Raw genomic sequence first — 23398 nt, 5'->3', positions numbered from 1 at the left:
TTATAGAAGAGCTCGAGTCCAACCAGAGAGAAGAAGCATTCCTGGAATCAAGACAACCAGCTCCACCCCATGACAATTGCAGGGCTGTCAAGATCACTGGACAGGTATACTGCTTTAATATCTCAGTGCCAAGTTATTACAAAGCTAGAGAGTGCTCAAGCTGTAAATTACACTGTCATGGGGGAAAAAAGATAAAAAAGAATAAATCAACACAACTCCATCCTGATATCAAAAGGCTTCTCAGTGCTTTCTGCAAAACTAGGAGAGGAATTGAGAAGGGAATTAAATACCATGATGCCACTAACTCTGAAGCAAACACATATTTTAGGTGTGAATTTCTGTCTAGACAGCCTTAGAAACAAACAAAAAAAAAAAAACAGGAGTAGGAAAGAGAGACAAGGTGAGACCATGAAAATGGAAATACGGAAGGAGACAGTCACTGGACTGGGAATTTAAGATGAAGATAAGAAATGACTGAGTTGAGATGAACAAAACCCTGCTCTCTCAGGGCTTGTGAGTAGCCAGGTAGATGATGTAAAGTGTGATGCGGAAAGGATACAATTTGTAGAACTTGCTGTTGTAAGATGTTGTAAATCTTAAAGCATAAATCAGCTTAAAATCAGGTTAGATAAATTTGGAAAGTATTGGCTCAGCAATGGTCCAGATGCAGCCTCCAATCCAAACCACTGAATAGTCAGAAGCTGGTTGCAAACACCCGAGAGCAGATCATCCTTACCTTGCGTTGCTTCTTCCAGACTTGAACATTTGTTACCGGTTACTATGTGAGACAGGATACAGGCCAAGAGGGCTTCTGGCCACAGCTGTTCCCAAGTTTAATGTGGCATAGAAATCCCTGAACTCTTGCCAGTGCAAATGGCATGATTGTGGATGTGTAAGGAAGGGCAACTCAGCAGCACCACAGAATGATGGACACAAAGTCTCTTTCAATTTCAGAGGAGGAAAAAAAAATTAAAAATCACCATCTAATTACTTCCCTGCTGTTGGATGGTGTCCAGAGGGAAAAAAGCAAGATGGACCATGAATTTGAGATTGATTTTCCACAAAACATCAATGTAGAGCAGTTCCTACAGACTCTTACTAAAAGAAACTGCCTTTCCTCTCTGAAATGAGAACAGAAAGCACAAGCCTTCCACTCCTGAGCAGGCCTGGATCCAAACTCATAGATCACACTGCTACATACAGATAAAGAGTAGCCTCATGAATCCAGCTCCTCTTAATTGCAAATCTTTTGATTTTAATTTTCTAATTTTCTATTTGATGTAAAGAAACTCATTTTTAACTCCAGGGGAAAAAATAAACCAAAGGCAGAAGGTCAACAGTGCATAAGCAGTCTCATTTCTTAGTTTTGCCTGCTGATGCTACTAATGCACCATGAATTTCATAAGAGTGACTCACTAAGTAATAAAACATCATGTTTGATTTCTCTCCTCCTTAAAACTTCCAAGAGGAAGAATTTTAAGGAGTGTCATCAGGGCAGCAAGCTGGACATGCAGGGCTGGGTACAGCATTCACATCTTGGAAGCCAAGCACTTTGCAGGGCTGTGCAACAATAAACAGCAGCTCAGTGTCTGACATGCATGAGGAGAGCTAGCTGCAATTACAAACAAAGCAGAAAGGCAGAGGAAATGCTTCCAGGAGACAAGCATTAGAACGGTTTGTTGAACAACATTTCTTAGTGTGGCAGGGGTCCCTTCGATACCTCCTGTGAGCCCTTTGTTAGTTTTCCCTATGCTGGGAACAAACCAAGCCACAGGAGCAGTGAGAGAACAGTAACAGGAATAAAACCTGCACCTAGGCTACAGGGTAATAAATATTTATTGCCCTTCCTTTTTTGCACACTATGGAAACAGATGCAAAAAGAAGTTCAGTGACTTGTGGGAAGTGAGCCAAAATCAGCTCTTCTGCTGCTGCACACCAGCAGAGTCAGCAGAACAGCTCCTAGTTACTTTCTTAATGATGTAAAAATGTCTGTCCACCCAGGACAGGCCTAGGATACTGTGTTCATAACCCCTGACATTCCTGCTCCACTCCACATACACCACTGCCAGCAGTGCCATATGCTCAGCAGCCCTCCACGCTGGGAGCAGCACATCCCTCTGTGCCAGGCAAGGCAATGCACCAACAACTACTGAGATGCATACCACTCACTCCTCAAGCATTGCAAAGACATAGTAGTTGTTGCTACTTTGTTACGAAGCCAACATTTTAAGAGAGTCTGTTGTCCAAGGCCCAACTACCAGCTCTTCTTCTCATGTGATGAGAACCTATTTTTGTACCTTTTCACTCAACTCTTTCCAGGGAAGGATGTTTAAATTCTCTCAGACCTCTTCCAACAACCACACACTCACAAAACTGTTTGCTCGCTTGTTGTGCTGCCAGAAGCATGCAAATACTACAACCAGCCAAACAGAAGCAGCACAACTGCACTTGGTTGTTGACTGCTTTCCCTCCTCCTTGATGAAAAGCAAGTTTCCACCATCCAAAATACAGCTGAAAAAAAACCCTACCAACCAAAATAAAAAAAAAGCCCACCCCAAACCCCCCAAACAAAAAAAAAAACCTACCCCCCAAAAAAAAAAAAAACAAAACAAAAAAACCAAACCAACAACAAAACAAAAACAACAGGAAAAAAAACCTCAAATCCAAAAACCCCAACTGCAATATGTAGGGAAGAGGCTTCAGACCAACTGGTGTCACAAAATTTGACCCCAAGCATCTCAAAATCAGACTTATTTCAGTCAATAACCTGGCTCCCACATGGATGGGTGGAAGATTTGGTTGATGTGTGTTGTCACTTTCAGGTCACCAGTTCCACCTAGTATCTCAAGTGATTGGTTCCTGCTGGCTCATACCTCACTGGATGCTAGAGAGGCACAGATGGATCTCTCCAATTATTTAATTGCTGAGGCAGCAAATGAATCCAGCACACTTTTCCCAATGAACTCAGGCTTTGAGGACCCATTCATTGACAGGGTTGGCAGAGTTCATGCAAACCCCACAAAAACAGGCTGAGGAAGAAGGTTCTTTTTCCTGAGTGGACCACTCTGAAAAGTCTTGTTAAGAGTGAGCTCTGGAATGTAAACAGGGTGGAAAGGGTACAGAAAGACCACTGGGGAACAAGAAATTTGCTCCCAGGACATGTGATGCTTCCTCAAAGCGAGAGAAGGTGGGGAGACAAGGCAGGCTGTATAGGTGATGCTTCCTCAAAGCAAGAGAAGGTGGGGAGACAAGGCAGGCTGTATAGGTGATGCTTCCTCAAAGCGAGAGAAGGTGGGGAGACAAGGCAGGCTGTATAGGTGATGCTTCCTCAAAGCAAGAGAAGGTGGGGAGACAAGGCAGGCTGTATAGGTGATGCTTCCTCGAAGCAAGAGAAGGTGGGGAGACAAGGCAGGCTGTATAGGTGATGCTTCCTCGAAGCAAGAGAAGGTGGGGAGACAAGGCAGGCTGTATAGGTGATGCTTCCTCAAAGCAAGAGAAGGTGGGGAGACAAGACAGGCTGTGTATCAATTGTTCAAGATGCATTTCTTTCCATAAATGAGTGGCTGAAGTTCACTGCATGCTGCCAGAGGCCATCAGGGAAGCATGTAATGTGCATCAGTTCAAGGAAAGAGAGAGAAACCTGGGGCAAGGGGCTGGTGATACAGAAACCAAGGAGGTCTCTGGGCTGGAGAGGAGGAAAGGCTGAACACTGGGAAGGGACCACATACACTCATAAAGGTCTCCAGGTAACACTGGTAACAGCAGGTGAGATGGGTGGGTGCTGTTTCATGAGCTCACAAGAGGCCTCTGCAAACAGTGGCACCTGCCAGCTGGTGGAAGCTGCTGCTCTGTTTCCATGCACACTCTGCCCACGGTTTCCTAATGCAGTTTAGGTTTTATTTTTTTTCCCCCTCATCCACGTCTGAAACGTTTCCAGTTGATACAAAAAAACAAACAAACAAACAAACAAAAAACCAAACTACACCACCAAACACTTTCTTTTTGTGGAAACATGAAAGCTCTCCATTATTCAGCACTTATTCCACATGGATGAAGGTCAGAGGCCTCCTTAAAGAGCCTTCCTGCAGCCTGCAACATTAATAGCTGCACCATGAGAAAATTAATTTCATTTTCTGAGATCTTTTGACACTGAACAAAGTGTGATGGGATGGGAAGGAAGCATAGCAGCAATTCCTTGCATGACTTTAAGGGAATTAACCCCAAGGTGCTAGGACTGAACCCCACAGATCATTTCTGCTCTCTCCAGCGTATGCAAAGGGCTCTAGGGTAAGCTGGTCCATACTGGTTAGCAGCAAATCCCAAACCCCTGCTCTAGAACATGATGTTAAATATTCACAAATTACAGCCAGAGCTCTTCCAGGAGTGACATTCACAACATGTGGGCATGTTCACAGAAGAATTCCAGGAAGCCTTAAAAATGCTTAGATGCTTAATAAGGTGAATTACTAGGGAAAAAGTCACTTTAGTCATCAGGGAAAAACAAAAACACACACACACCAAAACCACAAGATTCAAACTACACCCTTAAAGGAAGGAGAAATGGGAGCAAAACAAATAATAGATTGCTGTGAATGATATCAGCTCCCTCTTGTCCCACTAGGAAAAATCACCACTTTCATTATATTCCCAGTGCCAAGCGCTGGGTCTCAATAGCTGCATCTCTGCTGGAAATATGCAGGGGTTAAAAAATAAAAGAAGAAAAAAAAGACAGGGCTGACCATCATACAGTGCCTCTTTAGTTCTCATTGCAACAGTTCCAGCGGTCAGAGCCCTCTAGCAGAAAGCTTAACAAACCTCTGAAGATCCAACGGATGCTCATGATGACAGATCCAGGCCATACAGCTGGTCCCAGGGCCAGCTCCTCCAGAGCAGCATCCAAACCCATGACCCAGGCTGAGGCTCTACGTCTACTTTGTCTGAAGCTTGGCCCCAAAACAAGAGTTCAGAAGCCCAAGTTCCCCCATGCACAGTCCCCACTGAAAGGCTCACCACAGCAGATGTGTTGGTGCTGCAGTGCCAGACACTTTGGCAGAACTCAAGGTTAAAGGCCACCATGCTCACTGCAGCTGAGCATCACCCAGGGTGTCTTGCTCCAAGCTGCTCCTCACCTCTCTTCACCAGAGGTTACCTAGCAAAACCACCTGATACAGCCACCCCCAACCCCGTTCTGCCAAAACAATCCACATCACCTTCAATCCTTCAAACAATTTATCTTCTGAACCTGGATCTTTCAGGCTGAACAGGGCCTGGTGGCATAAGCAGCTCTGCTAGGAGCCTTGGTAGGATGGGACAACCCTCATTAGCCACCCACAGCCAGAAAGAGACAGAGCCAGACCCCTAGGAGAACCCATCTGGGAAGGCAATAAAGACACTGAAGGGCTCTGAGGCTGAATGCAAACCCACTGAGGGTGGAAAAGGAAAGAGTTTGGCAGCAGGGAGTCGCAAAGGGAAGAACGCTGAGGCAAGGGAGTATAAAATTAAGTGGGAGGATAAAGCAGTGCTGTGACCTGCCTTATTACTATGGGTAAAGAAAGAGGAGCAAGGAAAGGCAACACCAGTGCCCTGCTTTCTGCTGTCCTGACCTACCCCTGTGTAGGTCACCAGTACCAGACGGTATAAACAACCCAAAGGAGATTTGCCATCATGGTGCAGAAATCATATGCCATTTAGAAGCCCTGGAATTAAGTTGATTTTGCAATTCCACAACAAGCACAGCAGGAAAATGAAAAAGTCAGTGGGTTAAAAGTCAGGATCTCCCTCAGTGCTTGAGACAGTGTTTGCTTTTAGCTGTGCTGCACAGCCCAAAGACGAAAGCTTAAGCCACGACATTAAGGTTCATACGGCTGAGAAGATACTGGCATTTGGGCAGACATCAGCAGTTCTTTCAAGCAAGTTACAGATACCAAGGGCTGGAAAGTTAGAAGCATTTCTACTGTGCAAACCGTGACATGCCAAGATGTTTATTCTTTTGTAAATCATGCTCCACACAGACTTTTAACTACTGAGCTCCTCGCAGCTGAAAAGCAGACACCCCTGTCCCATACACACAGAGTTTTTGCTCCGGGCACACTGATGCTCCTGGCTTCTCCTCACTTCAGCTTGGTTCCTCAAAGGGCATTTGGGACTTGCAGAGCTTCCAGAAGTCCTAATACTAGGGAGAAATGCTAGGAAAATGCCTCTAGGTAGCCACAACAAGGCTTGTGAGCACACCCGGGTGATGAGAGCATCTTACTAGCACCGAATGCAGATCAGAGGCAGTGTGCAACCACCTATCGCCTGCTAAATGATCAGCTCCTGTTTTCAGACAGTCTTTTCAACCTCTGCACTCCCTAGAAAGGGCTTCTTGCTTCTCCAAAGGGCACAAGGAGAAAGCAGGATGGGAGAAGGGCAGCCCAGGACATGCTGCCCACTGTGGAGCTCCCAGCAGGAGTGCTGCCAGTTCCCACGGCCAGCGAGACCGCTGCCTGCAGCGGCTTTGCTTTAAAGACCCAGGCAAGCTGCAACCCCAGAGGCCAGAACTGCCCAAATGAGGTTCCTTTTTACCCTCAATGAAAATAACAGGCTTTTCAGCTGCTGGCCAAATATTAAATGTCACTTCCATGCTAGTTTTCAAGCTTGCACACAAGCATTTGTTTTTCAGAGAAGGCTCCAGAAAGCCTCGTGCCTTCTGCACAGACAGGCACAGCCAAGATCTAGAAACCAATCCAGCAGAACTGATGAAAGCTGATTTTACTCCTCCTGCAATTATGATGTCTGTGATTTCTGTTGATATAAAAAGTTAGATAAAACTTGGGAAAAATTAAAGCTTTCATAAAAAGATAATAATATATGGCCAGTGTTTCTGCTACACAAAAACCTATTAAAGGCATTCTTCTGTTCAGAAATTCATGTTCAAATTAAGCATTTTATTAGTTAAGTACATTTTTTGCAAGGGTTGTTTTATTTTTCTCTTTTTGTGTGTGTGTGTTTTGTTGGTTTTGTCTGGTTGTTTTTTATTTTGTTGGGGTTTTGGTGGTGTGGGATTTGGTTTCTTTTTTTCTTTTCTTCTCCCCCTCCCCCCCTTCTTCTTTATTTATTTATTTTTTTCTTCTCCTAAATAAACTCTCTCAATTTGGTGCTAGAAAACCCTGAAAGAGTAGAAAGAAAAGGGAGCCAGCATATCCTGTTGAGGGTTAGAGCATGTCCAGCTGCAGAAGAAATGCAGACAAACAGAAGGAAAGAACTCAGCCAACAGGATTTTGGGCCCATAGGATGTCAAGGTCCAGGAAACACTTTGTCTCCTTGCCATGATTCCCAACAACACAAAGGGCAGAAGATCAAGGTACAGCTCCTGCTCAGGTTGGTTGTGCACAGACACAATTGCTAACAGCACCACTGCAAATTAAGTTCTACATCACCCTTGAAATGGGCCAGGACCACAAGGCAAAGATGAACCTTTACTTGTTAATAACTTCTTTTTCTCCCTAGAGAGATGACATTTAAAAGAAAAAAAAAAGTCCATTTTAATTTCCCTTGAAGTAACTTGGGAAAGAATCATTCTGATTTAACCTTGGGCATTCTTTATCTTTTTAGCCCTTTTTATTTTTTTTTAAAAGTCTACAACTTCCCCTGAAGGGAGCCAGTCAACTAGTTGTCTGTAAATGGAGATTTACTTACACCAGCTGCATGCAAGCAGGATTAGATCTTCATCATCATTTTTAGAGCATCCTAGGTGTATGCACAGCACTGCACAAATGAAGAGCTGTGCCAGACAAATAACAGGTTGCCCAACCAAAAGGGTTTACATTAATTACATTAATCCAGTAGAGACATAGGAGTGTGATTAAACAGCCTCTACTGCCTGGGATTTGGCTGCTACCCAGCAGTAACCCTGCACAATCTGTGTTTGAACCATGCGTGTGCATAAGAGGGATACTTCAAACACCTACCTTCAACGTTAAAGCCAAAGACTTGAGTAGATGATGGCATCCTTAGATGCAGGAGCAGTTCCTGGAGAGCAGCATCTCCAGAGATGAGCCCCAAGTCCCTCAGCTCAGCTTCTGCAGAGCAGTTGGCCTCTCTCTCAGCTGCAGTGAATCCAAGGGCACCAGGGACTTGAAGTTAGGTAGCAACTTTAATTAAACCCCAAAAGCCTCTTTAAAGAACAGCAGAAGTAGACACAAGAAAAACTTTGGTGCTAAACCATAATCATAAACTATTCCCTAGGTACCTGATACAGGACAAAATCTCTTTCAGGAGGGGAGGAAGACTCAGCCACACTGACCCTCCATGCAGACACTTGTGGTTAGAGTTGGACTCCTACTGAATGGCAAAAGTTTGTCACCTTTGAATCTGCCTTTTCTTCGGCTGTAACACAACAGTTAGGAACACAACTGGCTGAAAAAGGACACTGATTCACATGCAGCAACAAAGCCTAGGGCATCAATGGACTCACAACCCACAGCTCCACCAAATCCCGTGTTTGTGACAAGCAGAAAAGCAGAAGACCCCTCAGGCAACTGAAGCAGGTGCCAAATAAGAAGCCTTTAACTTTAGTTGGAGGCAGTAAGCCTCACTGGTCAGTACTGGGCCTTCTGAGCTCTTCCACTACCTTCCCATGAAGGGCCAGAGGTTACCAAGGGCAGAAGGTGCAGATCCTGCAGACTGGACCTGTGACTGGTTTGTGCTACTTGCCCACTAAGCCAGCTTCACCCCAACAATGCCTACACCCAGCACACTCACCACTGGGGGTGGCACTGGGAGTGACACAGCAGGCTGCAGCACGGACTCTGCTCCTGCAGTTTCAGGACAGCCAAAGGTTAGCTCAGCTTTTGACCTAGCTGGCAGCAGACCCTCAGTGCTGCTATGAGGACCCTGCTGATACAGTATCCACTGCTGTAACTAGAGCCCAGGTTAGCCATCAGCCCTGCCTCCGCCTGCCTGTCTGTCTCCCACCCAAAGCTATTTCCCAGGAGAGAAAGAGAGCAACTAGTCCTGAGTCACTGCTAGCACGCATGGGGAGCTCTGCTTATCCTATCCCCTGAGCAAGCTCTACCAGGCCATTTGGTTCTGAACATCACCTTTGGCAAGCAGACAGCAGTTCTGTGCTACCTAGCACAGCTCCAGAGAAGCTGGCAGGAAAAACAACGATTCATCTGCTAAACATGGATCCCATTGCACAGCAGCTGGATCCAGCACTGAAAGCTGTAAGGATCAAGCCCAGATGCACAGCTTCTGAGGTGTGAAATGAGACTCATTCCTAAACATCACATCCCATTTCTATACTCACACCTGACAATGAAACAAGACCCTGAAACCAAATGGGGTTCATTTAAATAAATCCTATTCCTCTCTCTTGCATCCCTCTCAGAGAATCTCCAGGACATTGTAGAAGAACCAAGACACTGAGTGTCCCAAGACTGAGGCCACAATCCTCCTTTTCCCTGCTTGAAATGCTCTCTTGCCAAGTATCCTGGACAGAAAACCAAAGTAGCAACTGAAACGTATATACTCACAGAAGGTAGGAGAAACATAATTAAAGCTGTTTCTAAATTCCCAGTCTCATATGTGAGCTGAGATGCTATGCACAGAACATAATTTCTCTGTCTCAGCATGGGAGATGGGACAGAAATCTGGTAGACAATGCAAAGAAAGGGAGGAATCAAAGAATCAGTGCTTGGGAAGTGCAAAAGTAGAGATCACTGCTACAAAAGTCCTGTTTGCAAAGTGTTGTTTTATATTATGATAGAAAACTCCCCTCAAGCAAGCAAGGAAGAATGTGAAAGTCTATTCCATACTACTGCAAGCTTCATGGCAGATAAGCTCTCTGCCAGTGGTTAAAATCCAGACCTGTGAGTTTGCTGTACCTGTCATTCCCAGACCCTCAGCTCAGAGCTGCTTTTAGATGAGCTGCTGACAGCAGATTTGGTCAAGGTTTGCATTCTGTTTGAAAAGCTGAACATCCCCAGCATAAAAGGCAACAATGTTTTCCTTGGGTCAGCAAAACAGGGCAAATGCAGCTTTTATTTTTCACCCTAACCCTGGAAGGGGCAGGGAGAGGGGGGAGATAGAGCTCATGGCTCAGAGGCCAGAGTACTCTCAGCCACACTGCTGGGAATGAGCTTGCTTTGTAGCTGCAGAACATCATCCAATTCACAGTTGGAGGTTTTCCAGTTAATAAGATGGCCATATGGGGCATTAAAAAAAACCAAACGCAAAACCCCAAAAAGCATTTCCTTCCTTTGCTACCTCCAGTCCCTCCAAAACACGCCAGCCAAAAAGGAAACCGGCAGTCAGTGGTATTCCTGAAATTCCAGAGTGTGCTTCCCCCCCCTTCCCCTTGTGAGCTTTTTACCCAATGCAAGTTTTATCAGCACATTTGATCAGTGTGCTATGGGCAGAAGGCAAATAACAAGGGGTTGGAGGCAGTAATTAGCATCTGCAGCACACAGTAGGATCTCTTTGGGAACAAGGCTCCTAGCACACTTACTTCCCCTCCTGCCACCACCCACACCTACCACCAAAGCACACTGTTTATTCCCCCCAAAGCAAGCTTGCTTTGCAAGGAAATGGAGGGCATGTGTGCCCTTTGCCCTACCAGGAGGCATGCAGCAATGCCTTTGACAATCTTCCCAATAATTTTGCTCCAGAAAAGCAACATTGAGCCCAGGTTCTATTTGGACACCTAATTCCCATGGTTGTCCATTTAAAATAAATAGCCTGAATTTTAACAGAACCAGATCCTCCTCTGGTGTGAAGATCCAAGCTTTTGTAGACTTAATGTAGGTGACCTCATACCATGTTTCTCCTACAGCACCTTAGCTCCCATCTTAACTTTTGTTGCCTCAATACCTCTGTGTGTGTATGTCCCCACCTTGACAGGGTGCTGCTCACCTCCCCACTTCACCTCACTTTTGCCAACATCCTTATTCTTGCCTTTGCTGAATGCAGCCTTCTCTCATGCAGATTTCCCAAGTCCTTATCCTGTCCTAAGTCACCTCCAACAGCTCCCTAGTGCACTGTAGATTCAGCTTCAAATTTGTCTGCCTGGGCTGCAGTAAGCAGGAAGGACTTTCTCAAGCATATCCTTACCCAGTTCTACACCTCCTCAACTTGCCTACTCCTCCCTCTGCTCCTCTGGCTCAGCTCTAGAATTTACTGATCCTCCAGGGCTAATAAAGGCCAAACTTGCTGACTTTAAGGTACAGAGCAAGTCTCATCTGTTTACTCAGACTCGGACTATCAGAGGACAGCGAGACTAATTTATTCAGAAAGCTTTGCTTGAGCTGCTCCAGTCTCCACATTACTGTGGTTTGCGGGGGGGGGGGAGGGGGGAGATGCAGGATGAGAGATAAACTCAGGGAGCTACACATGGGAACATTTTACACAGCAACACTGGAGAGCAGCACAGCTTCATTTTCACTTCTCTTGTTTATCTGACTTCAACAGGTCCTTTATGCATCAGCAAAACCCACTGAAGACTACATTTTTTCACCCAATGGGATGATGGCCTGCCCTAATCTTTGCCAGCTGCATCTATCTGTGCTTTATCCTCCCCATCCCAGGGCACTTTCTTACCAGAGCACTCCTATCAGTAGGAGGATGTGGTATGGTCAGGGTGATGGCATCTCTAGCAGCAACAAGATTTTTGACAGGCAGCTGCCACTTCAAAGGTATCTTCACTTCAGGAGAATGGTTTCATGCTCCCTTTACCACCTCCATAGGCTTAAAGGCAAAATCCTAAGCATCCACATAAGAAAATAAATAGGCTCAGGAAGAAAAATGCACAACCTAACAAGGAGTTGAGAAGAGCCACAAAGAACTGTGGAATTTGCTGCTGTCTGTTGTGCAGGCCATAAGAATTAGCTTCAAGTCCCCTGTGCTGGGGGCTCCTGGAAGCAGGTTATGGAGCAGCACGGAGCCTGACTGTCTTCAGCCACACTTCTTGTGCCTCGCTGACCACTGTGCAAGCAGAGTGTTGGTTTCAGTTTAACCATCCAACACTTAGAGACAAAACTTAGAAACAAAAGTTTGCAGAGGTGGAACAGGCTAGTGCTAGAAGAGAAACACCCAGGACCATTAACCCCCTCTGCCAGTGAAAAGGAACGGAGGTCTGCAGCCATGGATGAGACACTTTTGCAGGAAGGCAATGAAATGGTTTAGGTCTCTGAGCAGTTGCAGGGCAATGGAGTCAACTCCTGGGGTTTATTTTCACCCTCCTGCTCAGACATTGCTGGAATAAAAGAATTTGTTTAACCCATGCTTAACTTGACTTTTGCTACTACTTGCAAATCAAGTCCCTCCAGGATGCTAGGCACCTAATGAGGTGGGATATCACAGAAGAGACCAGGTTGCCATTTGATATGTAATTGTCATGAACCTAGCAAGGGAAGCAGGGTTTGGAGAGACAAAAGGCAGCTTTTACCAGATCAGGTGACAGCTGGAAACCCAAAAGTAAATCCTTAAGTAGTCTCACTGGTCAGTTCAAGATCCACCAAGCGTGACCACATGTGTTTTCCAGATGCTGATCAAACAGAAGGTGTCATCTGCCCCTGCAAACTTCTGATCCTCTGGCACCTGTGGGAATCTCTTCACAGCTTACACAGACCTACTGCAAACGGTTGATAGCTTCCTGTAATGCTGCTTCTTGCAGAGCCTACAACACAGCATGCCTGTCTACCAGCAGGACCAGAGCAGCATGCCTGTAGAGAGGGCAGCAATGACAGGAGCCAAAGAATGCACTAAAACATCTTCAAACTCATGCTGCAGGCACATAGGTTTCTATGTGGAGGGGAAATATTAAACACAGCTCACACCACAAAACCAATGAGGAACAGAAAGCTACAAGGCAACCCACAGCTGAGCACAGTAAAGCTCAGTGCCCAAGATACCTTGACAGCATGGCCAGGGTACTTTGGAGCTCAGCTCTTTGATGCCATCACCTCCTTCAGTTCTCTCAGTGTGTAGCTTACAACTCTGCAGATGGAAACCTTTCTCTAACTAGTAGTAGCCTTTTGATGATCAGTCTGAATGAATTAGGACATCCATATGTTGTTAGCTGATGGCTAACAAGATACAAGTGGGCTTTCATCACAAGGGTAATTGGTCTCTGCAGTGATGACTAATACAGCAGATCTGTCCCATTTGTCTTTTTTTTTCCCTCCCCTCTAGTAATGTCATTTCATTCCAGCTCTAATGAATATCACTGTCTTCTACAAACAGTTACAGCAGGAATGGTTTGTCCAACACTGAGGATAGGAATGTACAGAAAACCACAGAGTAAAAAAGGCAAGGTAAGCAGAGGGAGCCAGCAGGGAATGAATTGATGCACAGTGATCTTGCTCTTCTATCTGTTAGAGCTCTCAAATCTCTGCTGTTGCTTTGATCTGCTGCCTTTGGCCAGATCCTGCACCTTGTAATAGAGGCAGCCTTGTTTAGCTGCAGTGAGCTGCTCTGAGGTATTAAGTCAAAAGCAACGTGACATGTTGTTAATAGCCATCCCAGAAACTATTTAAATCCTCACGTGTTAATTGGTTAATAAAGGGCCAAAATTTGGATAGCCTGCTCCAGACAAAAATCCCTATTATTTAAATCAAAAGGGGACTTAGGGAGAGCAGAAGTCCCTCTAAGGAAAAGCCAAGTACCTCATTAGAAGCACAGCTAATGTAACTGCTGTATGTCAGCAAAAAGAGATCCAAAAAAAGACTCTCCAAGTGCTTTCAAAAGAGCAAAGTTCAAAGGAACAATTGAGGGACCAAACCCAAACTTTGAGAAGGCAAAGCCAGAAGGATTTATGTGAAGCTGAAGGGAAAGCTCCTAGCTGAATAACCCCAGAGCAACCCCCCAAGCACAGGCCTTCTGCAGCCCTTCTCTGGCTGTGGTCACTGTGCCAGCCTCCCCTTCCTCATGCCAAGTGGCAAGGGTCTGTAGCTTGCAGTGCTCCTCAACCCACAGTGCAAACACTGCAAATAGCTCATCCCTCCCCAGAGCCATGCAGATCACATCACTGAGGGTTACTTGGGATCTTGCAGATAACCAAGTAAGAGGCAGCCACAGGTGGGGAGGTGTAGCCAGGCTGGCCAGTTTTCCATGCAGCTCAAAGTGTGACAAACATGACCAAAAGCAGCAGCAACAGGGGTCTGAAGCCCTGCTGGCATTGTGCAGGACATGTCTATTAGGGTATGCAATAAGGCAGTAAGTACTGGCAGCTTTCTAGGCAGTGATCATCTTTTAATACTGCTTCAGGTCACTACCCATTTTTTGTTGCAAGGTTGCAGTGGTACAGCATAACTCAGAGGGCTGAGGAGGAGTGGAATAATCATTTCCTAAAATATCTTCCATGACAAATTGTTTCAGTAGAAGACAACACAAGCATTAAGATCAAGTAAGGAGACTTCAAGCACTACTTGTGAGGCCAGTGTCCTCATTTGTGCTGGTGAAGGGGCAGATCCTTTGCTGTGTGGCACATGGAAAACAGTTCCAAGTGCCCTTGGCATCACACCATAAACAGGGACCAAAACATCCTTATGTGCAATGAGTTGGGGAGTCCCTATCAAATTCCCAGACTGACAGCACAATCCAGCTTGCTCCCACTTGTTCTATCAAGGAAGTACAATACAGCCTTCAGCTCTTGACATGAGCATCTCAGCACCTTCCAATCTATTTAATGTTATGAATCTTAGGACTAAAATGTCCTGTCCTTTACATATCTGCCTTTTAAATGACAAGGTCAGCCCCAGGAATAATTTCCCTCACTAGGCTCTCCCAGCTGATGAATGTTTTAAATACACTACAGAAAGAAACCAACATGCTCCAGAAATGGAGTGATTTTTACAAGACACTAGAGTCAGCAAATCCCAATTAAGCCAGAAATCAGCTGCAAAGCACAGGAGAGAGCAGAGAGTAACACAGAAACAACTCACACCCTCAGTATGTTCTCTACACAAAGTCATTTGTGTTGGGCCCAGGCTTTGTTTACTAAGCTTGTAACAACAACAAACAGCTATTAATAGGGGAAGAAATAAACAAACTGTTAGCAGAAGGTTAAGGTAACTGGAGCAATTGCTGGAAAAGAATGGAGCCCACAGCAGTTATGACTTAGTTATGACTTGGTGCACATATACATTTAATTGAATAAATACATCCCTTCAGCTACCGCCTCTCACAACTCAGCCTTGCTGCCTGCAGTGGGGAAGCTGATTCCCATTAATTGATTATTGTTATTGCTCTAATACAGCCTACAGGCTTGTTTATGTTGCCATTTAATTTGCCAGGATGTTACCAGCAGCACTGTGAAAGGGGACATGTGTAAGGCAGCCAGCCCTGCTGACACACAGCAAAACGAGAACACGGCTCGTCCCAAAGGGGAGGCATCAGAAAAGGCTGCAGGTTGCCAAGGGATCAGCAGGTTAGCCCAACATGGTTAATATCACCATGTCCACATGAAGCCATGCAGCTTAATCTCATCACAGCCAGGCCATGGAGAAGGCAACCCAATGAATCTGCTGCAAAGATACCTTTCAATAACCAGCAGGGATCATGGCACTCGCTCTGGCAACAGCACTCCTTGTAGTTTAGTGTTAATATCCTGTTTCTCTCAACCCCTTGGAGACTGTGGCAGAAAGGAAAAGGCTCTCCAAAGCACTCGCAGGAGGAGGCGTTTACTGAACAGAACATTCAGAAGAGTCTGTTAAGTCTTCAGGCTAAAAATATTACGTACCTATAAAACTACATAGACCAGCAAGGAGAAAAGCAATTCTCTGGAACAGGTGCTCATGGCTCCACAAATTCATGTGCCCACACTCATCAAGGATTGAGCTTGGGAAAATACACAGGGGAAAACACAGATAGGAAGCTAGCTAAGATCCACCACAGAAGACCTTTAAAACCTGCTTCTACTAGGAAAAAAGAGTTAAGGAAAGCACAAGGCTGGCAGAGCCTTAAGTGGGTGAGCTCAGAGAAGCATGTTCCAGCAAGAAGGGCTAATGTGAATAAAGTGCCCTTGTTGTTTGCAGACCACAAATGAGCACACAAGGAAGGAGTCCAGCCAAGTGGGAAAGGCTGTGAGGAGTGAAAGAGATAAGCAGTCAGAATGGGTAGGGCTGTATAGACTTTTCAAGCTGTGCAGACCTCTAAAGACCTTCCAATCGATACCCATCAACAGAAGACCTCAAGAGACTGGTGATACAACCTGTATGCTATAAACAAGCAATTACTCCACTTGCTATGATTTGGAAATGTAGGTTCAAACATACACTTAAGAAATCTGGAAAAGGTGAGACTGAGCAAAACACATTCATCCTCTGCACAAGAAACTTTTCAGCAGAGACAAAACTAGCCAGAAGCAACCAGAAATCTAAGTGAATTTCTTGATGGGGAGGTGAACAACAACAACAAACCAAAAAGACAAACAAAAAAACCCCATGCAGAATGAACAAAATCTTCTACAGAATTGGGAAGGGACAGGAAAAAAATTACCATGTCAACACATTTTTGTTTGTATCCAGAGTCCTCACTGACTGTATCCAAAACATATCCTGCTGCAGGTACCACGCTGTGTAAAGATTTCCAGCCTGAAAGCAAAACATCAGCAAAATTTGCTCTTTCAGCTCCCAAATACACTTGTTTCTCAGCATCATGTGTCAAAACAGAGATACATTTAGTGTTATGCAAGGTGCTGTCCATAACTGCCCATTCTATGGTCCTTCAAACATAGGAACTGGTACTGGGTAGGCAATGAGGGTACACCTCTGGTTTCTAGGATTTTTTTTTTTTCTATTTAATGGCACTGCAGACCTTTGCCTTTGTTTATAAAATCAGAAACCCCATTTCAAGTGAGTCTATCACACCACCCAGCTTGGTGGTGGTGGCCATCAGCAAACCTGCTGAGCATGAACTCAATGCCACTGTCCATGTCGCTGACAAAGGCGTTAAACAGCACTGGACGCAGTGCAGATCCCTGAGGAACTCCACTTGTCACTGGTCTCCACCTGGGCATTGAGGCACTGATCACAACCCTTTGAGTCCATCCACCTAGCCAGTTCCATAAGGGGTTCATCCATCAAGTCCAGGCCTCTCCATATTAGAGACAAGGATGTCATGCAGGACAGTGTCAGATGCCTTGCACAACCCCAGGTAGACGATGTCAGTTGATCTTCCTTTATCTACCAGAGCTGTAACTGCCATAGAAGGCCACCAAGATTTGTCAGGCATGATTTGCCCTTTGCAAAGCCATGTTGGCTGTCACCTCTTTTTTCCATTCACCTTAGCATAGTTACCAGGAGGATCTGCTCTATCACCTTACCTGGCATAAGGGTGAGACTGACTGGTCTGTAGTTCCCTGGGTTTTCTTTGCTCCCCCTTTTAAAAATGGGAGTTTTGTTTCCCTCTTTTCCAATCTGTGGGAACTTAGCCAGACTGCCAGGACTGCTCAAATATGATGGTTAGTGGCCTAGGAACCTCAGCCACCAGTGCCTTCAGAACCCATGGATGTATCTCATCAGGTCCCATGGACTTGTGCACCTTCAGGTTCTCCAGGTGTTCCCTTCAGAATACACAGGAGATGGTTTCAAAATTCACAGCCACTGCTTACCTTACCAACAGGAACTCCCTAATAGAAATCCAAGCACTATTTCTTTGTCTTACTACACACAAACATCAAACTGATGATTTCAGCAGCTTATGCTGATAACTTGCTATTAACTCACCACTATACAAACTAACTCTCAGATTCAATTCTTGTCAGTTGAGAAAATGCTTCTCCTTCTCCAAAACACAATGGCTGCTGTCATTTTGACTGACGTCAGCTACCCTAAGTGATTTGTCAAATGGACAAATTTATCCCTGGAGACAGCAAGATTCCAACTAGGGCAATGTTTGTCTTCCTCTGCAGTAAATCTTGCGATGATGCTTAAAGCAAGCAAGAAAGTACCAGAAGTGAGAGGGAGCATTTCTCCATGACTGTCAGTGCAAAACAAAAACTGCTTCCACACATTCAAGGCAAAATAACCCAATGCTGCTGCAGAGGTCAAACTCAGCAGTGACAGAGTCCTGTCCCTCTTACTGGAGTAATCCCATCTGGGCAGATGTGGACAGAGAATGTCTCCTGCTGGACCAACCATAAGACAACCCAAGATGCAGACAGAAATGGCCAAACAGAAGCCTGGGAGATGAAAGAGAATCAAGCAGCTAAAGTGACACATCCAGCAGGACTGAGTTTTCCATTTTTCTGTTCCTCTGCCACAAAGGAGGGCAAGAACAGCTCTGCCCCTGAGCACACCACACTCAGGCACACCCTTGCACCAGCAGTAACCCAGGAGCACTCATCTTCCTCATCACTGACTCCTTGACTCAAGACCTGGCCCTTGTGCAATTTCCTTGAGGTTATTCTTCACATTGCAGCAGTTTCTAGAAGTCAGTGAGGAGTCTGAAATGGCAGGTTCTTAATGTGTAGGGTGTCCATGAAGTTAAACACAGACAGCTTCAGACTTAAAGACAATCTCCAATGCATCCAAGATCAACACAGCATTCTTCTGAATGAGCCACACAACCTGGCAGTGCTCCCTCCAGCATCAATATCAATTTCCTCCATCAACAGGAGACAATAATAGCAACTTCCTCTATATAATGCAGCCCTTAATTGCCCCAGATCAAATGCTGGCTCCCAGAGACTTTTCATTCTGCTCTATAAGTAACCACATTGCAGACAAGACCAAATAACTTTCATCAGCAAACGGTAAATGCTGCAGGAAGCTCAGAAGATGCATATGGAGACTGCTAGTAACATCAATCTACCACATCATTGCACTTGCTCTGGAGACATAAACCACTGCTGAGAGCAGCATGGGCTCGCCAGTGACCAGAAAACATGTGCAAGCTCTTGCTCATCTGAGAGGCAGAAAATCCATACAGCTACTGTCAGATCAAGTTTTCCCCACCCTGTATCAGCACCATGATGCCTTTGATCCCCTTCCCCGAATGACAATGTCTTCATTGATTTCAATAGAACTCAGCAAGACCTAGCAGAAAACCAACTAAAGAGGGAAATGTCAAGTGAGTCATTAGTGGGTAGAGAAAGAAGCTGTGTAGTAAGTAGTCTTCAACATACTTTTTCTCATTTGATATAAATGATACCACAAATTGAGGGAGTCCTTTGACATTAGAGAAGCTGCAGCAGAAATGAGCCCTGCAGAGTCTGCTCAAGCAAGGAATTATTCTACTTTACATGGTTCACTAATGCCAAAGGCCAATAAATAGGTAAAATGAATCTGCTTGTTTGGAAACCTCTAGGTGGGGGAGCAGATTTTAAATAGAACAGAATCAAGCCAACCAAAAGAATTCTCCCAACTTCAAATAGCTAAGAAAATTGCTCTCTTTTTTAAGCTTTTGGTTGCTACTGTCAACGTGACAACCTTTGTGTTGAGCAGGATTCTGGAATAGGCTTCCCAGGGAGGTTGTGGATACCTCCTCCCTGGGGGTGTTCAAGGCCAGGTTGGATGAGACCTGGAGGAGCCAAGTCCAGTTGAGAAGCATCCCAGCCCATGGCAGTGGGGTTGGAGTAGATGATCTCTGAGGTCCCTTCCAAGCTAAGCCATTCTATGCTGAAATGGAAGGAGAATGTATTTCCCATCACTAGCAGAGGTAGGCATGGTCTCATTAGCTTTCTAACTTAGATTGCAAATGTGTTGTCTTCTGAACATCCTTTGGTGTGCACTTCCACACGTGCATCTTTTTGATTTCATGAGCCCTTGGTTACCACAACAGAGCTTTTTCTTTTTTTCTTTTTTTTTTTTTCCCTCCTAGGGCTTATTACTACAACAACAGAGTTTGGGTTTGGTAGCAACACATTGCAAGCCTCAAAAAAAAAAGAAAATCTACTAGCTCAAGAAGCATGAAAGCCCATGTCAGCAGCCCATGCCACAAAGTTATCTTCCTGTAAATATCTCAGCTCTGTTTCTCTAATTACAAAACTATGAAGTCCCACCTCCTTGGCAGAGCATAAGCCTGAGCAACCTCTGCCTTCAAAGGATGCAGAACACTGCATACACCATCTGTGGTGTGCCTGTCACTGCAGAGAAGCCACAAGTAATCAGATTTGATGAGCCTCATGGTCAGAAATACCTCTGATCTGGAATATTGTGTCCAGTTCTGGGCCCCTCAGTTCAAGAAGGACCTCAGGGAGCTGCTTGAAAGAGTCCAGTGCCGACCCACAAAAGTGATGGAGTGGAACATCTTCCTTATGAGGAGAGACTGAGGGAGCTGAGGGCTCTTTAGCTTGAAGAGGAGGAAACAGAGAGGTGACCTCATTCATGCTTATAAAGATGTGCAGGGTGAGTGCCCAGAAGCTGGAGCCAGGCTCTGCTGGGTGATGCCCAATGCCAGCACAAGGGGCAATGGTGGAAGTTGAGGCATAGGAAGTTCCATGGAAACAAGAGGAAAAAAAAAAATGTTTACTGTGAGGTTTACAGAACATTGGAACAGGCTGCCCAAGGGGGTTGTAGAGTCTCTCTCTCTGGAGATATTCAAGACCTACCTGGATGCATTCCTGTGTGATCTGGCATAGGTGATCCTGCTCTGGCAGGTGGGTTGGACTGGATGATTTTTTGAGGTCCTTTCCAGTGCCTGGCCTTCTGTGGTTCTGTGATATCATGTTGCACAGATGCTGTTCCTTGCACTAGTGGTTAACACCAAAGTTTCCCCTTAAATTCCATATGGTATTACGTCTGCATACACGTGTCAGTACTAACACAAAAAGAAGGGTGGGTGTGGGAGGGAAGGGCTGTTCTTGGGCTTTACAGGTTTTTGATATTACTTTTAATTAGGTGTCTACCTGTATTGTCATTTCACTGTAAAGAGACTGGATTAGATATTGCAGGAAAGAAAAAAACAAACATCTCTGGGTGCACATAGTTATTCCTGTCTAATTCACTGCCTTGGGACACAAGGGTTTTTTTACTGCAACAGGTAAAGAATTACTTAGTACTTAGCTGTCAGGTGAGAGACTGCTTCTTCCCCTACAGCTGCAATACAGCATAGATAGATGGATAGATAGATACACACACAGAGAAAAGCTTCTTGACTGCAATATATGTATATACACACACACAGAGAAAGCTTCTTGACTGCCAGGGTGGGAGAGCACTGGAACATGCTGCCCAGAGAGGTTGTGGAGTCTGTTTCTGGAGGCTTTACAAACCCTCCTGGATGTGTTCCTGGCTGATTTAGTCTAGGTGATCCTGCTCTAGCAAAGGGGTTGGACTGGATGATCTTCAGAGGTCCCTTCCAACCCCTCCCATTAAGTGATGCTGTGATATGTAACCAACCATAGCAATATACTGAAGAGATCACAGACTGGCCACTCTGATCATTTCTCAGCCACAGCTAGCCATGAAAGAAAGTTTGGTCAGGCTATTACCGCTGTTCTTAATTAGTTTCTATCCTGAGAGAACAAACTCTGCCAGACCTGCTCCTAATTTAAACTGAGGGAACTCGCCCAAAAGCCTTCTCTCCGGTTACCCACAGCGTAGCCCCTACTGAGGGAGTGTGCTATTATGAGAAAGCAAACTGATATAAATATAGCACAGTGACAGGACACACTCTGCAGTTATTTCCTCTGTGAAACAGAGAAGAATGAAGTGGGTAAGATGCTCAGCCAGCTTTCTGCTAAGGCCACTGAAAATTACATTGATGACAACACAAAATAATGAGTTCAAGACAAAGCTGAGCAAATAGTTCTCAAGCAACAACTTGAACTGAAGAATTTTGACCTGAGGAGACACATTTCCACAGCTGCTTCTCCATTTATATTCATTCACAGAATAGATTTTTTCTTTTTAACAGTAATTTTTCTCCTGTTAGCATTTATTTTTTACTAGCCAAAACTGATTGCAGGTTGATGTAGAAATTCATCATCCCATAGCTGAAAAACCTACTTGTGATGGATAGACTTGAGAGAGAGCAGATATTAAACTGCATTGCTGGTGTGGCTGATTGGTTGAATATGCATACATACACTCTTCTGCAATCCATAATTCATATGGAGAAATTCAAAGAATGATTTTTTTTTCCCTAGCTAAAAGCCAATGAAGCAAACAACCCCAAACTGCCTTTAAAAAAATACAAATAAAAAACCCCAACAAACACTCTACATGTAGAGAGAAACATGTTTAGAAGCACATGGGAAGGAAAAAAAAATCATGAAGCAGCACATACAAAGCAGAAATCTTTCTCCTTTTTTGGCAGTATTTTCCCAGCTACAGTCAAAGTGCCAACTTTAAAGAAGTTATTTTAGCATGCAAGATGAATGCATCTCAGGAACAGAAAGAATCACTCCTCCTAATCTTCCTCTTATGCACCCTCCTCAATCCTGTTCTCAGACACGAAGCACTGCTTAAAAAATGCCTGTGAAACAGCCTGAAAGCAGTTGCTGCTTCTCTATATAGTTATTTATAATAGATAATCTCAGAATCACTCTTAATTCCAGTCCATCATTTATGGTGTTGGCAAAGTTGCTCCAGTGAATTTAGTCTCATTATTCACCTCGGGGTTGTACAGTATCTTGTATTCTATGTGCCACCCTGCTTCATCCAATGGATCCCTCACAAGCATTTGTAGAGCCAAGTGAGGGTGAGTAATGATCCAAGGACAAAGCTAAATGCTGACAGAGAACAATTCTATGTCCAGTTACATCAACACACTTTGAATATGCAGGAGAACATCTTTGAAGTGGCAGTACATCCAGCAATGCCAGAGCATGCTGTGTACTTACCCAGGGAAGGTGGTTGGGGCCCCATCCCTGGAGATAATCAAGGTTAGGCTCAACAGGGCTCTGGGCAACCTGATCTAGTTGAGGATGCTCCTGTTGACTGCAGGGGGACTTGGATCAGATGACCTTTGGGGGGCTTGGATCAGATGACCTTTGGAGGTCCCTTCCAACCCAGACCATTCTATTATTCTAGTTAGATTCCCAACAGGCCTCTGCACTATCCCAAAACATGGAACACCATTCAGAACATCAGCTGGACTGTTCAGCTTTGCTGTCTGTGCTCACACTCCAGCTGCATTCCATTATGCTTGGGAACTTGATAAAAATGTCTTTGCAAGCAAAGCCCAAAGCGGTAACAGGAGCATCCATTCAGGTGAAAACCACATTAAAGACAAGGAGGGTGGGACAAGTGCACAGAGGCTTTCGGTTACTAGAAACTATACTAATAAGTACAGAAAAATCACATCAATGGCAGCACACACTTCACTGATTTACCATACTGGAGCCATTTCTCTAGTGACAAGTCCTGCAGCAAGAAGAATGAGCCAAGCTGGTCACTTTGGTTGTTTTTTTTCACCCCCGAGAGAACTTCATCCCCAACATCATCTTTAAACTTGCTGGAAAAGGTACAACTGC

At 44.9% G+C, this 23398-nt stretch overlaps 1 protein-coding gene across 1 annotated transcript in view; it reads right to left on the bottom strand.

Moving 5' to 3' along the window:
• The window catches only part of SLCO3A1 (solute carrier organic anion transporter family member 3A1), a 165274-nt gene that overhangs the window by 115754 nt on the left and 26122 nt on the right, over positions 1-23398 (bottom strand). The window lies entirely within an intron of this gene.

Source organism: Indicator indicator, chromosome 16 (genome assembly GCF_027791375.1).
Source record: "Indicator indicator isolate 239-I01 chromosome 16, UM_Iind_1.1, whole genome shotgun sequence".
In the NCBI taxonomy this organism is placed as follows: domain Eukaryota; kingdom Metazoa; phylum Chordata; class Aves; order Piciformes; family Indicatoridae; genus Indicator; species Indicator indicator.
Note: the sequence above shows the minus strand (reverse complement) of the source record. Positions and strands in the feature narration are given on the sequence as shown.